The sequence below is a fragment of the Scylla paramamosain genome, chromosome 12 (genome assembly GCF_035594125.1).
Source record: "Scylla paramamosain isolate STU-SP2022 chromosome 12, ASM3559412v1, whole genome shotgun sequence".
Classification (NCBI taxonomy): domain Eukaryota; kingdom Metazoa; phylum Arthropoda; class Malacostraca; order Decapoda; family Portunidae; genus Scylla; species Scylla paramamosain.
The window spans coordinates 6,335,001-6,347,500 of record NC_087162.1 but is presented as its reverse complement, the minus strand read 5'-3'; the positions used below and the strand labels follow the sequence as shown (position 1 = coordinate 6,347,500).

Sequence of the window (12,500 nt, the reverse complement as noted above, 5' to 3'; positions counted from 1 at the left end):
TTGAGATGCTGTCGAAAGAGAAGAGGAAGAAAAATCGTTAATGAACCATGCCAGCAAGTCCTCACATTGACAAATTACATTTCTTCAAATTAACTAATTAAATTGCCTAAAATCAGTAAAAATTACAATTAGAACCCTTTTTAGTCTCGTTTTTTACAATGGTCCACAAGAAGCGTGAGCCGCATGAAAGTCACCACGATGACTGATGGATGACCTTCAGCGTCCCAGTGATTGATTCCTTTGTGTGCGGCAAAAAAGTGACGTGAACAGGCCTGGCAGTGTCCGAACATGATGCGCTGGTGGTGAGGGAGGAATCCTTGCTGGTTGCGTAAACACCAACTGTCAAGATTTCCAGAAACGAACTGTACTTCTGTGTTCATCGCTAAAATTACACGAATGACCCTAAGCTTGGGAAAAGAAGACAGAACAAAATCTCAAACGTGAACGAATCATTATAATACGTTTTGATTGATTCTTTTAGTAGTAGTAGTAATAGTAGTAGTAGTAGTAGTAGTAGTAGTAGTAGTAGTAGTAGTAGTAGTAGTAGCTTCAGTGGTGGTAGCAATAACAATGGAAGCAACACAAATGCAATACGTACATGGCAGTGCAAGTAACAATAACAGAGGCAGCAATATCAGTAGCAGCAGCAGCGGCAGTAGCAGTAGTAGCAGTAGTTAGATATACGTAACTGTCCATTACATTTAGCTAATATATATTCGCAAGGCCTTTATTACGCCACCCATTAAAGTGAAAGAGCAAAAGGCGCGTATGAAAAACAGACCCATTTAACAACTTCCCAATGCCTGAGAGAGAGAGAGAGAGAGAGAGAGAGAGAGAGAGAGAGAGAGAGAGAGAGAGAGAGAGAGAGAGAGAGAGAGAAACTGCAATAAGAGGATAAATACAGGAAGCAGTTGGGAAGGAAAGTTAAATCATCCAAACAGGAGACGAGAGATCAACAACAACAATGACAACAACAACAACAACAACAGAGGAGGAGGAGGAGGAGGAGGAGGAAGAGGACGAGGAGGAAATACATAGAAATTCCACACGCTGAACAGATAAACAGGGCAAATGTTAGGAACCATAATATTAGGAATTCCATCTTACGCCCTCTCTCCGTGAAATATAGCACCTTTGTATGTAAAACTAAGAGGGGGCAACTCTGCTTTCCTCCTCCTCCTCCTCCTCCTCCTCCTCCTCCTCTCCTCCTCCTCCTCCTCCTCTTCTTATTTGCTGTGTTTTTTTTTTATCACAACCTCTACTTTAATCCTTTTACCAGCATCCTTTTTCTCTTCCTCTTCCTAATTTGCATCCTCTTCTTCCCTCTTCTCCACTTACTCGCTTTTGTCTCTCTCTCTCTCTCTCTCTCTCTCTCTCTCTCTCTCTCTCTCTCTCTCTCTCTCTCTCTCTCTCTCTCTCTCTCTCTCTCTCTCTCTCTCTCTCTCTCTCTCTCTCTCTCTCTCTCTCTCTCTCTCTCTCTCTCTCTCTCTCTCCCTCTCTCTCTCTCTCTCTCTCTCTCTCTCTTTCCCTATCCTCTCGTTTCCTCTCCTCGTCCCTTATTCCTCTCAGCCTTATCGCGTTTCTCCTTCCTTCAGACGACTTTGCAGTTCCTCCATTTCCCTATTTTTTCCTCACCCTTGTATTCTGACTTTTTGTATTTCGTTCCTCCTCCTCCTCCTCCTCCTCCTCCCTATTTTTTTTTTTTTTTATGTTGCTACTCATCTCATCTTCCCGCTCCCATCTATTTTTCTTTTTTTTTTCAGTATCTTCCCCATCATACTCTTTCTTTCCTTTTCCGCATCCACCTTTTCCTTACTTTTTTTTCTGTTTCACCCCTATGCCCTCTCTTCACTCCTAAAACTCGCCTTTCCCTTAAAAAAAAATAGAAATTAAAAACCTGCTTCCTTCCCCCTTTCTTCTTCGCTTCTTTTCCTTTTCCACATTCATCTTTTCCTTACCCTGTGCCCTCTCTTTACTCCAAAAATTCGTCTTTTGTTCCCTTTCCCTTAAAAAAGAAAAAAAGCACTTAAAAAACCTGTCTCCCAACCCCATATGAGTCTCCCCTTGGACCTCTCCTTCCGCCTACCCATTATCTCCTCTCCCTCCTGCATCGTCCGCGCCCTCCTTCTCTCTCTCTCTCTCTCTCTCTCTCTCTCTCTCTCTCTCTCTCTCTCTCTCTCTCTCTCTCTCTCTCTCTCTCTCTCTCTCCATCCCGCTGGGCTTTCAAAGTACTCCCTCCATCAGTCCTCTTCTGCTAACTATGCACTTCCTATTTTTCTTCCTCCCCCCTGTTTTTTTTTTTCCCTCTCTTGCTTCTTGTTTTTGTTTGCTTGAATCCTGAAACGCTTTGCTCTCTCATCACGACTATTTTCAAAGGCCATAGAGATGATTAGCCGGGTTTTCAAGAGTGTTTCTCCTATTAATCATGTAGAAATCTTGTTAATCTGTCACTGGAACCATGAAATGACCCTTGAAAACCCGTGTAACTTCAACTAGAGCCTTTGAAAAATAGTGGAACCATGAACACTCCCTTGAAAACCTGTGTAATTTCATGTAGGACCTTTGGAATAAAATGGAGATGTAGCCGGAAGGGTTTCAGAATATGGTCCGTAGATAGCGGGTGTGTGTGTGTGTGTGTGTGTGTGTGTGTGTGTGTGTGTGTGTGTGTGTGTGTGTGTGTGTGTGTGTTTACCTATCTTTTCCTGACCGCTATTATTTTGATTACTTTTCCTCTCTGTTCCGTTTTTTTTTTTTTTTTTTGTCTGTTTTATTTGCAACCAGTAAGTGAAGTATGCTTATTTCATTAATATTACAACTTATTTCTATTACTTTTTATATGAGTAGAGCCAGGTAGTATATTCTCTTTCAGGCAGACGAGGTTGAAAGCATGGGCGACCTCAGCATTGTTCAGTTTTCAATGTGTATTCAAGATTCGTCTACACAACACTTTTTTTTTTATTTACCCTGTTATTGTTTGTGTGTATCCGTTATTACTGTTTCTACCTTTTTTTTTTTTGTATCCACTAAAAGTATTGAATTTGTCTTAGTCTGTTACAGCTTTCCATCTCGTTTGTTATTTATTCTTTGCTGTGTTACCCTTTTTTTTCCTTTTTTTTCTTCTTCTTTCTGTAATTGGGTTTTTTTTTTTTTTAGTTTCCTTCCACTGCTTCTTTTGTTTACGTTGTGTGTTTGTGTTGATTTTGCATTTGGTTTCTGTTTCCTTCCATCTCTTTCTTACATGCAGTGAATATTGTACTTGTTTTAGGGTAGCATCTACTATTTATGTTTTGTTACCGTTTGTATGTGTTACTTGTTGCTGTTCCTCGTCCTCTGAGTTAAAGAACAGTAATTTTTTATTTATTTTTTTCTTTGTCAGTTGTGTATGGTATAATTTTCTCTCCTCCTCCTTCTCCTCTTCGTCCTCTTCCACCATCTCCTCCTCTACGAAATAGGCGCTCGATTGCTAACTCTAAACCGAAATGGTGGAACACGGAAATAAAAAATAGCCTTCTCGCTAAAAAACGTGCATACCATAAATATAAGCTCACTAAAGAAAACAGCGATAAGATCGAACATGACCGATTACGCCGTAACTCCAAAGTACTCATTAAGAAAAGTAAGAAAAACCTCGAACTTCACATCGCTAATAGCAGTAAATCTAATCCCAAAGAATTTTTCAGTTATATCAGAAAGAAAAAAACACTACCATCAGAAATTGGTCCATGCAAAACGGCGAGTACACCGAAGACGATACCTCGATGGCAAACATCTTAAATAAATACTTCTCAACCGTATTCACAGAGGAAGATAATTCAGAACGACAACCGACTCCTTGCAATATAAGTAATAACGCTTTTTTGAACACGTGCACCTTTGATGAAAACGAAATTTTGAGAGCGATAAATAAAATCAAAGTAAACAAGACGCCGGGTCCTGATAGAATCTCTCCAAGAGTCATAAAAGAGGCTAAAAATGAACTAACTAAACCACTCTCCATGCTGTTCTGTAAATCGTTAAGCACCGGAAAAGTCCCCGACGAATGGAAACTCGCGAACGTTACACCTATATTTAAAAAAGGTGACAAGTCTCAATCTCAGAATTATCGACCAATAAGCCTCACATCGATAGTAGGTAAGCTAATGGAATCGCTCATAAGAGATAAAACGGTAGCATTCCTCGAAAATAATAATATCATCAAAGACTCTCAGCACGGATTCAGAAACAAACGGTCATGCCTCACAAACTTACTCGACTTTTTCCACCATGTATATAACCTGTTTGATGACACTAGGGCGGTCGATGTAATTTATTTAGATTTTCAAAAAGCCTTCGATAAAGTTCCCCACAAACGCCTCATCAATAAAGTAAAAGCTCACGGTATAACTGGCAATCTAGTATCATGGATCGAAGATTGGCTATCGGGCCGCAAACAACGGGTAGTAATTAACGGCAAATCGTCAGATTGGACCAACGTAAGTAGTGGCGTTCCTCAGGGATCAGTCTTAGGACCGATACTTTTTATCATATATATAAACGATATTGATGAAAATATTAAATGTAAAATATCAAAATTCGCAGACGATACAAAAATTGCAAATAGGACGGACTCGGAAACCCAGCGTCACCTTTTACAAAGCGATCTAGACACCCTCGTCGAATGGTCCAACACATGGCTTATGAACTTCAATATTAACAAATGTCACGTATTACATATTGGAAATACGAGTAGTAATCCACGAGTGAGCTACACAATGGAGAACGCCCCCATAAAGTGCGTAGAAAGAGAAAAAGATCTCGGCGTCGTAATATCAACTGATCTCAAGCAAAGTAATCAATGCACCGAAGTAGTGAAAACTGCAAATAAATTAATTGGATTTATCGGAAGATCGTTCTCATTCAAAACCGAAAAGATAATTCTAACGTTATGTAATTCGCTTGTACGCCCGCATCTCGAATATAATGTACAATTCTGGTCACCTTATTATAAGAAAGACATTGAGAAATTAGAAAGAATACAGCGCCGATTAACCAAAATGATCCCAAGATTACGTAATTAACCATACGAGGAACGATTAAAAGAACTAAATTTATTTTCTTTAACGAAACGTCGATTACGTGGGGACCTCATCACACTTTTTAAAATTTTTAAAGGATTCACAAATATGCATCCCGATAACTTCTTAACACTAGACAGGTCAAACTTCACCAGAAACAACGGGTTCAAGATAGTAGGAAAGAGATTCAGAACAAATGAGGCCAAACATTTTTTCTTTAATCGCGTTATAAATATTTGGAATGGTTTGCCATCGAGCGTAGTTGATTCAGGTACTATTGAGACCTTCAAAATTCGTCTTGATAAATATTTTGAAATAAATCCCCGGTTGTCACTGTTCATATCCGAGTAAGCAAATGTGTTTTTCACTTAATGTGCCTCTGATCGTCTAGTGCCGGGTGTTTTTGCGAATACACTATGCCCTCCCTACATGACACAGACAGCCCCGAGTTAACGGTCACTACTAGTACTCTCGACCTGTGAAAGGCTGTGGAAAGTCAAAGCCCTGACAATAGTGATCATCATCGGGAATTAAGTACCAGGGTTCACTGTTGCAGGGGGTAACCATATAGTGTGCGGCGCCCCGTTGTGGGAAGTGCACTTTTACAGTGGATTGAACGGAGCTGGGGCCTGATTGACTGCTGCCTCCCTCGTTAGCGCCAGGCAAGGCTGCCGCACCACCTCTTGACTTCCACACTGTGTCCACATTTACACTACATTACACTATATCCACACCCACAGATAACCCTGAGTTAACGGTCACTACTCCCACTTTTGACCTGTGACGGGTTGTGTTGTCTGGGGCTCTGACAACTATTGGTCACCATCGGGACTACCAGGAGTCAATGTTGCAGGGGGTAAACAGGGTACGGCGTTCCTCATAGGGAAAGTACTCTAACTCAGTGGAGTGAACGGAGCTGGGGCTTGATTGACTGCTACCTTCCTAGAAAGCGCCAGGCAAGGCTGCCGCACCACCCCACAGACTTTCACACTGTGGCTCCACCTACACACATAAACACCTCATTACATAAACGTCAAGCATATACACACTCCCCTCACAAACACAAGTAGACGTAGTCTGATACTTCGTTTCTCTGTCCCTAGAAATTCCATGTGGTTTTTCAATACCACATGGTACATTTCCATTTTCCGGCCAGCTTCGGCTGGTGGGATGGGTGGGTGGGGAGGAGCCTTCTACTTTACTATCCTGTCTCTCATACTATGTAGTTAGTATAGAATAGTTAACCAAGCAACCTAGTAAGGATCCCAGGGTCTGTTGTTGCTTGGTCTTTCCTTTGTATTCCTTTGTATATTCCACCTCCCCAGCGTCTTCCTCCTCCTCCTCCTCTTCCTCATTCTCCTTCTGCTCCTCTTCCACCTCCCCCTCGTCTTCCACCTTTTCATCCTCATCCATCCTCCTCCTTCTTCACTTCTCCCTCGTCTTTCACATCCTTCTCCTCATCCATCTTTTCCTCCAGCTTCCCCTCGTCTTCTTCTTCCACCTCCTCATCCATCACCTCTTCCACCATCTCCTCGTCTCTTTCTCCTACTCTTCCTCCTACTTCCTATTCCGTACTGCTTTTTTTTATTTGGTTTATTGACTTTGGCTATTGTTTTTTTTTCTTTGCTTGTTTGTTTGTTTGCGGATGCCTCTTCGCCGTTGTGTGGCAGTCTGTACAACCTTCAGCCTCTCTGTGTTTATTCTTTCGCTCCAGTTCCTTCTTATCTCTCGTGCTGTTTACGTATCTCTCACTTGGCTCCTTCTCTCACGCCTTTCATCTCTCCCTCTCTATCTTCACTGCTACTTCGCTTCCTTTCCCTGCCTATTTTTTTTTTTTCCTTTCCTTTCTTTTTTGTCTTCATCTCTCATTTATGATTTTTTTACGTTGTTTTAATTTATTTTCTTTAGTTTTTGTCCTGATTTTTTTTCTTGTACGTTTTTTTTTTATTGTCTTCAGCTCTCATTTCAGATCCTTCTCTAGTTATTTTCCTTTATCTTCACATCCTTTTCCTGTTTTATTTTCCTCCTATCTAACTCTATTTGAGATGTTTCCTATCTTATTTCGAATTCTTCTTTAATTATCCTTCCTTTTCTGATTTCTTTTCACTTTTTTTTCCAGTCTCACTCACTTGTGTAAGCTTCTTTTTCTTTGGATTGCATTTATTCATCTCATATTTCCACCCTGACATCCATTTATCTTTTCTCCTGTGTAACTTTTCCTTGCACTGTCGTCTGTTTTGTCGATAATTTTTCATCATTTATACATTTTCATCCTTGGCATCGTCTCTCCTTTGCTGTCACTTTTATCTTCATTACTATCTATCTATCCCCCGCGTTGCCTAATTGACGTTCACACTTAATTGGTGTTTTGACTGACGTGATCTTGCGTTTTTCTTAATATTATATTTTCACAGTCAGCGAATATTTTTCAGGCTTTTCTAAATAATGCGATTTTCTGAGTATCCTCCGAGTATTCTCTGAGTATCGCGGCATCCCCGAAACATTCACCCTTGTGAATTTAGCTTTCCCGAGCCAAAATCCCTGAGGTTACTTGGACCCCCTTGGTATCCCCCTCCATTTTTTGGCATCCCCTTTTATTTCCTACTCAAAACATAATTATAATTTCATTAATATTCTTATTATTATTATTTCAAGGACCGTAAGAAGTGATAAAGTATCTAGGAAGGGGCCGAGTTCAACTTGGAGATAGGACAGGGAAGTTGCTCGAGAAGTCATACAATGTAAATCGATTGAAATTGTGGCTAGAGCCAAATAAGATAAAGGTAATGGAAAAAGCCCGCACAGATGCACTACCAAAAGAAAGCTCACCAGCACAGGAATCTAATGATGAAACCACATTGAGGATAGTTTCAAGAACAGAAAGCTTTCACCTTTCCCTAGAGGTGAAATGGGAAAGAAGTCAGTCAGAAAGTTGGCAAAAATTGAAGTGCATTGTCTCTGCTTCCTTCCAAAGAGCTATGGCAGTATGGTTGAGTGTGAAGACTGTTTCACGTGGTTTCACCATGGATGTGTAAATTATCTAGAGACAGATAAGAACTGTGGGTGAAAATGTGTAGACTGTAGTCCCAAAAAGAAGAAACAAAAATTTTTGTTTTGATTACCAGTTTTTAATATTGTATCATTTTTTTTCTAAATCTTACTGTCGGTATTTTATAAATAAATAGAAATTCATTGTTGTCTCCAAAGAATTAACAAAAATTCTAGTTTCATTGTGGCCCTTATCATAACTTTCATAATCTAAAGTGATAAAAAAGGCGGGGTCATATTTCCTGGTAAAAATAGGGGTGCCGAAATCCCTAGGGGGGTTCCAAAAACATTGGGGAATTCCACTCGGGGAGGCCATATCCACTGGGGTGCCAAATCCCCTGTGACACCAGGTCTTCTTGGTTGTGAGCCGAGCGTGCTTAACCACTACACTACGTGGTGTGTGTGTGTGTGTGTGTGTGTGTGTGTGTGTGTTTCCTCAAAACATGGATTCCTTAGAAATATTATATTTTCTATCTTATTTCTTTGAGATTTCCACAGTAACCATTGCTTACTTATAAAACTTTCATATGAAGGTGTGGGGGAAAAAAGAAATCGGGATAATTAGCTGAGTCTTTTTAACAATACAAGAGCTGCCAACCTCCGACTGCTGTCAACACTGGCAGGCTTGGCTGATTGACTGACTGACTGATTGATTGATTGATTGATTAATTAAAACTTTTGCACCAAGATAACGAGGCCTTGGTGACACAGTGGGCATCACCAAATTGCGAAGGGCGTTTCCACACTAAATATGAAGACGTTCTGGAAACTTTTTAGGTCAGTGGCATCAGATTTAATTTAGAGAACCTTCACCGTTACTTTCTCCCCATGTCACTGCCGGCAGCTGTTACTCCCTACTTGGAACTGGAAGGTTCTTTTTTTATTTCAGTACTCTGGTAACTTGTCTACAATCCTTTTTCTGTCCAGTTTGTACGAGAGTTTTATGTTCATGTCAAGATATAGGCGGAGGTCTCAATGAAAGCAGACGACAAAAAGCCAAGAGAGGAGGGGAGATCATTAGCGCAACTTAAAACACGACGTAAAAGTTTCATGTATATGTATGAATAGGGAGAGAATTTTTATGTTATGCTTTTGTGGATGAGTGTCGTTTCTTACTAATGCGTAACTAGCTACTGAACACCACGCATTTACCCAAGACCTTCAACATCTTCAACATAATTAATCTTCCCTCGGTCGCCAAGGATACCACGGCACCACAGAGGCAGCCAGGATGGTAAAATGTTCTTTTCACTACCAGGGTACACGCATCCAGAGCACTCCCTCTATGTCATACAGCTACATACTGAACATAACAACATAAGAATAAAAGGAAACAAAGGAAGCTGCAAGAAAACATAAAGGCTTACACGTGGCAGTCACTGTATGAAACATAACTACCTATTTCTACTTATCATCCTAATCATTTGTCTAATCTTTTATATTTCTCTAACGACTCACATTAGCAACCTGATAACGGAGCCTATTTATTACCTTTAACTATACGTACTCGTATCATATAAGTATATACAATAGAGCAAATATCGATCTGTCATATATATATTTTTTTAAGGAACTAAGGCTTACTAAGAGTCTTGTTTTCATCATAGTTACTTATACATACACATTAAGTACGAAAGTTTTAATATCCATTCATCGTGTGACATAAAAGACAACATAAGGTTTACGGGTTTACCGAACAGTTTTGTTACACGTGATTCAGTCACACTTCTAACAGCGAAACAGGTGTGTGAACCCCATTGTCTTTCTGAATCACGAAACAGTGCGAGTGCCCGAGTGTCTATTTTATGTTTCCGTACACATGAGAAGGCAGTAATATAATAACCAAGTGTCGATCTTAATTATGGGAGTTGTTAGGAAAAACGTCGAGGAGCACAAGACGGTATTATCATGAGCCACGTTAATTAAGGTTGTTATCCAGATTCCCCGTCTCTGCTCTACCTTTCTTATGTTCCTTCTTCTTTTCCACCTCTTCTATCTAGCATACTTTTGGTTTCCACACTCATGCACTTTCTGTTGGAGCCTCTGGTTATACAAAATTACCTTGGATGGGTGGACCTAGTGTCCCTAAAGAGCCAGACACGCTATCCCCCGAACATTGCCCGGAACACTGCTCGAAGAGGTGTCTTGAACGGGTTCGCATGCATGTTCGAAACACCATTGCCCCGAGCATGTCCGAGGCATGGTTCGTTACCATGTTCCAAGCTCTGGCATGGACGTTTGAACAAATTTTCAGAGCAGTTTAAGTACCAGAGGTGGCGAGGAATGAACACCACATACACGTGTCCCACTGTCCGTGTGAACTGTGCGTCAGCTTCGAACACATTTGAGCATTTGCCTCGAACTCTGGCATCTGTTATTTCTTTCAACACGTTCGTAGTATGTTCGGGAATAAGTTCCTGATATGTTCGTAACATGTTCTGAGCAGTGTTCCGGACAATGTTCGGGGACTACTGTGTCCGGGCCTTAAGTAACCTAAGTAAATACATCATGAGTCACCTAGCTGATTAGGTCCGCGTGTCGGAGTGAAGTGGTAGGCCGTGGCTGTGTTGTTTGCTGGACGGAGTTAAGTACGTTGACTTGAACTCTCTCGTCTTGATAAGCTCCCAGTGAAGAACAAGGAAACATCAAAGTCTCACGATTGATGTCTATATAACAAGTAACTGTCCACCACAAACAATCCACACCTTCAGCAGGAGCTCGACTCCTTGACTGGTACGACCCAACCCAAACCGGCACCCGAAGTATCAGTTAATCTAAACATATTAAATACCAATTAACACTAAACGCGGCGTCACACATGGAAAATTTTTCCCAACATGTTGAATATTTTCGTTGGTGATACCGAAAACCCAACAAGTTTGGCGTCACACAGAGACTGGACCATTGTGTTGACGCCTCGTCGTTCCAACAACAAAACCCCAGCCAGCATCTCTTCAGCAACTTAACTTTGTCTTAATCATTCCAAAATAATGTATTGTTGTATACTACTGCATAGTTTTTTTAATGGTTTTCGATTTGATGATGGAACAACGACGCTGTAAATCTTTCGGTTCACTTGGCAACGCATGCAGGCCGTGCGGCGCTGTCTCCACATGCCGCGCCCTGCTGGCCATGGTCAGGTCTGGTCAGGTCACTCCAGGGTTGGGATGGCAACAGCGGAGACAAGTCAGCCAGCACCACGAGTATCAAGTTATAGTCTGGATCCACTACAGCTCAATTAATTTGTGCCGAGCTTTCAAACTCCAGAAAAACTTAGCGCTGGACTCCATCACGACAGTTTGTCTGTCTCGCCATCTGTTGCCAAATAAGTGATATAAATAATGGTTTCACACACCAGATAATCGTATCACAATTGTACGTGTTTTTTTTTTTTTTTAGTTTTGTAGTTGACAATTTGTCTCAAAGTACAATAAGTTAGTCAGTTTACATTTATAGCTTGCAACAAGACAGTCATTTGACACGTCCGGCAACGCAGCCGTTTTTCATTCTTCCTGACAACCCAAATCCTGTTGCTCGTTGCTCGTTTTACCCAACAGCCAACAAAAACAGCCAATGTGTAAGGAAAAATTTGCCGTGTGTGATGCTGCCTTAACAATGCAGACCTGACCTGATCAAGGGGTGCCCGGGCCTCGATTATTCGATGGCTTCAATACTTTGTAACCGCGGGTCATAGCTAGTCAATCTATGATCTTTGGTTGATTCAGATTCAAACTGTATTGCTAAAAAATGTCCATCACCATATCAAATCAGTACTTCCGACAAGTTGTCTTCCATACCTTCACGATATTCCTTTTTCTTCCCGTCCCATTCCTCACCACATTTTCCCGCACTTGCATCATCGTCTGTGTCCTTCCTTTTCTAAGAATACTGCTCTCCGTGTCCTTCCTTCCCTCCTCTACCAATCATTCCCGCGTGTTCTATTCCCTTCAAGTCAAAACCTTAAATACTCATTTTCTTCCTTTTCTTGTCAACCATTTTCCTCTGTTCTCTTTCCTCCCTGTCATGCCCTAATTGCTCCGTTCTTTTCCTGTCTCTTTCAATCATTCCCTCGTGTTCTCTTTCCTTCCACTCATGTCCTCAGTGTTCTCTTCACTTTTCCTTTTCTCTATTCCCTTTTCCTTCCACTCATGTCCTCATTGTTCTCTTCAGTTTTCCTTTCTCTTTCAATCATCCTCCTGTGTCCTCTTTTCGCCCAAGTATGCCTTACACTTCATATCCTTCCTTCCAGTCATTCCTTTCCCTCCAGTCCTCCAATCGTTTCTGTCCTCATCCCTCATTCCCTCAAATTCTTCCCAACCTGACAGTCATCCTTTACTTATTTCTTCCCTTCCCTCTATCCTCCTTTCACCAAACTGCACAGAATCTCGGGGGCAGGTG

At 41.1% G+C, this 12,500-nt stretch overlaps 1 long non-coding RNA gene across 1 annotated transcript in view; it reads right to left on the bottom strand.

The window, feature by feature from the left end:
* The window catches only part of LOC135105419 (uncharacterized), an 11,878-nt gene extending 834 nt beyond the window's left edge, over positions 1 to 11,044 (bottom strand). Inside the window, exons 1-2 of the long non-coding RNA XR_010270826.1 lie at positions 10,620 to 11,044; positions 1 to 8 (exon numbers count right to left, since the gene is read on the bottom strand). The exon at positions 1 to 8 is cut by the window's left edge and continues 233 nt beyond it. This is a non-coding gene — a long non-coding RNA (uncharacterized LOC135105419). The remainder of the gene's footprint in view (positions 9 to 10,619) is intronic.
* Positions 11,045 to 12,500: the final 1,456 nt, after the last annotated feature.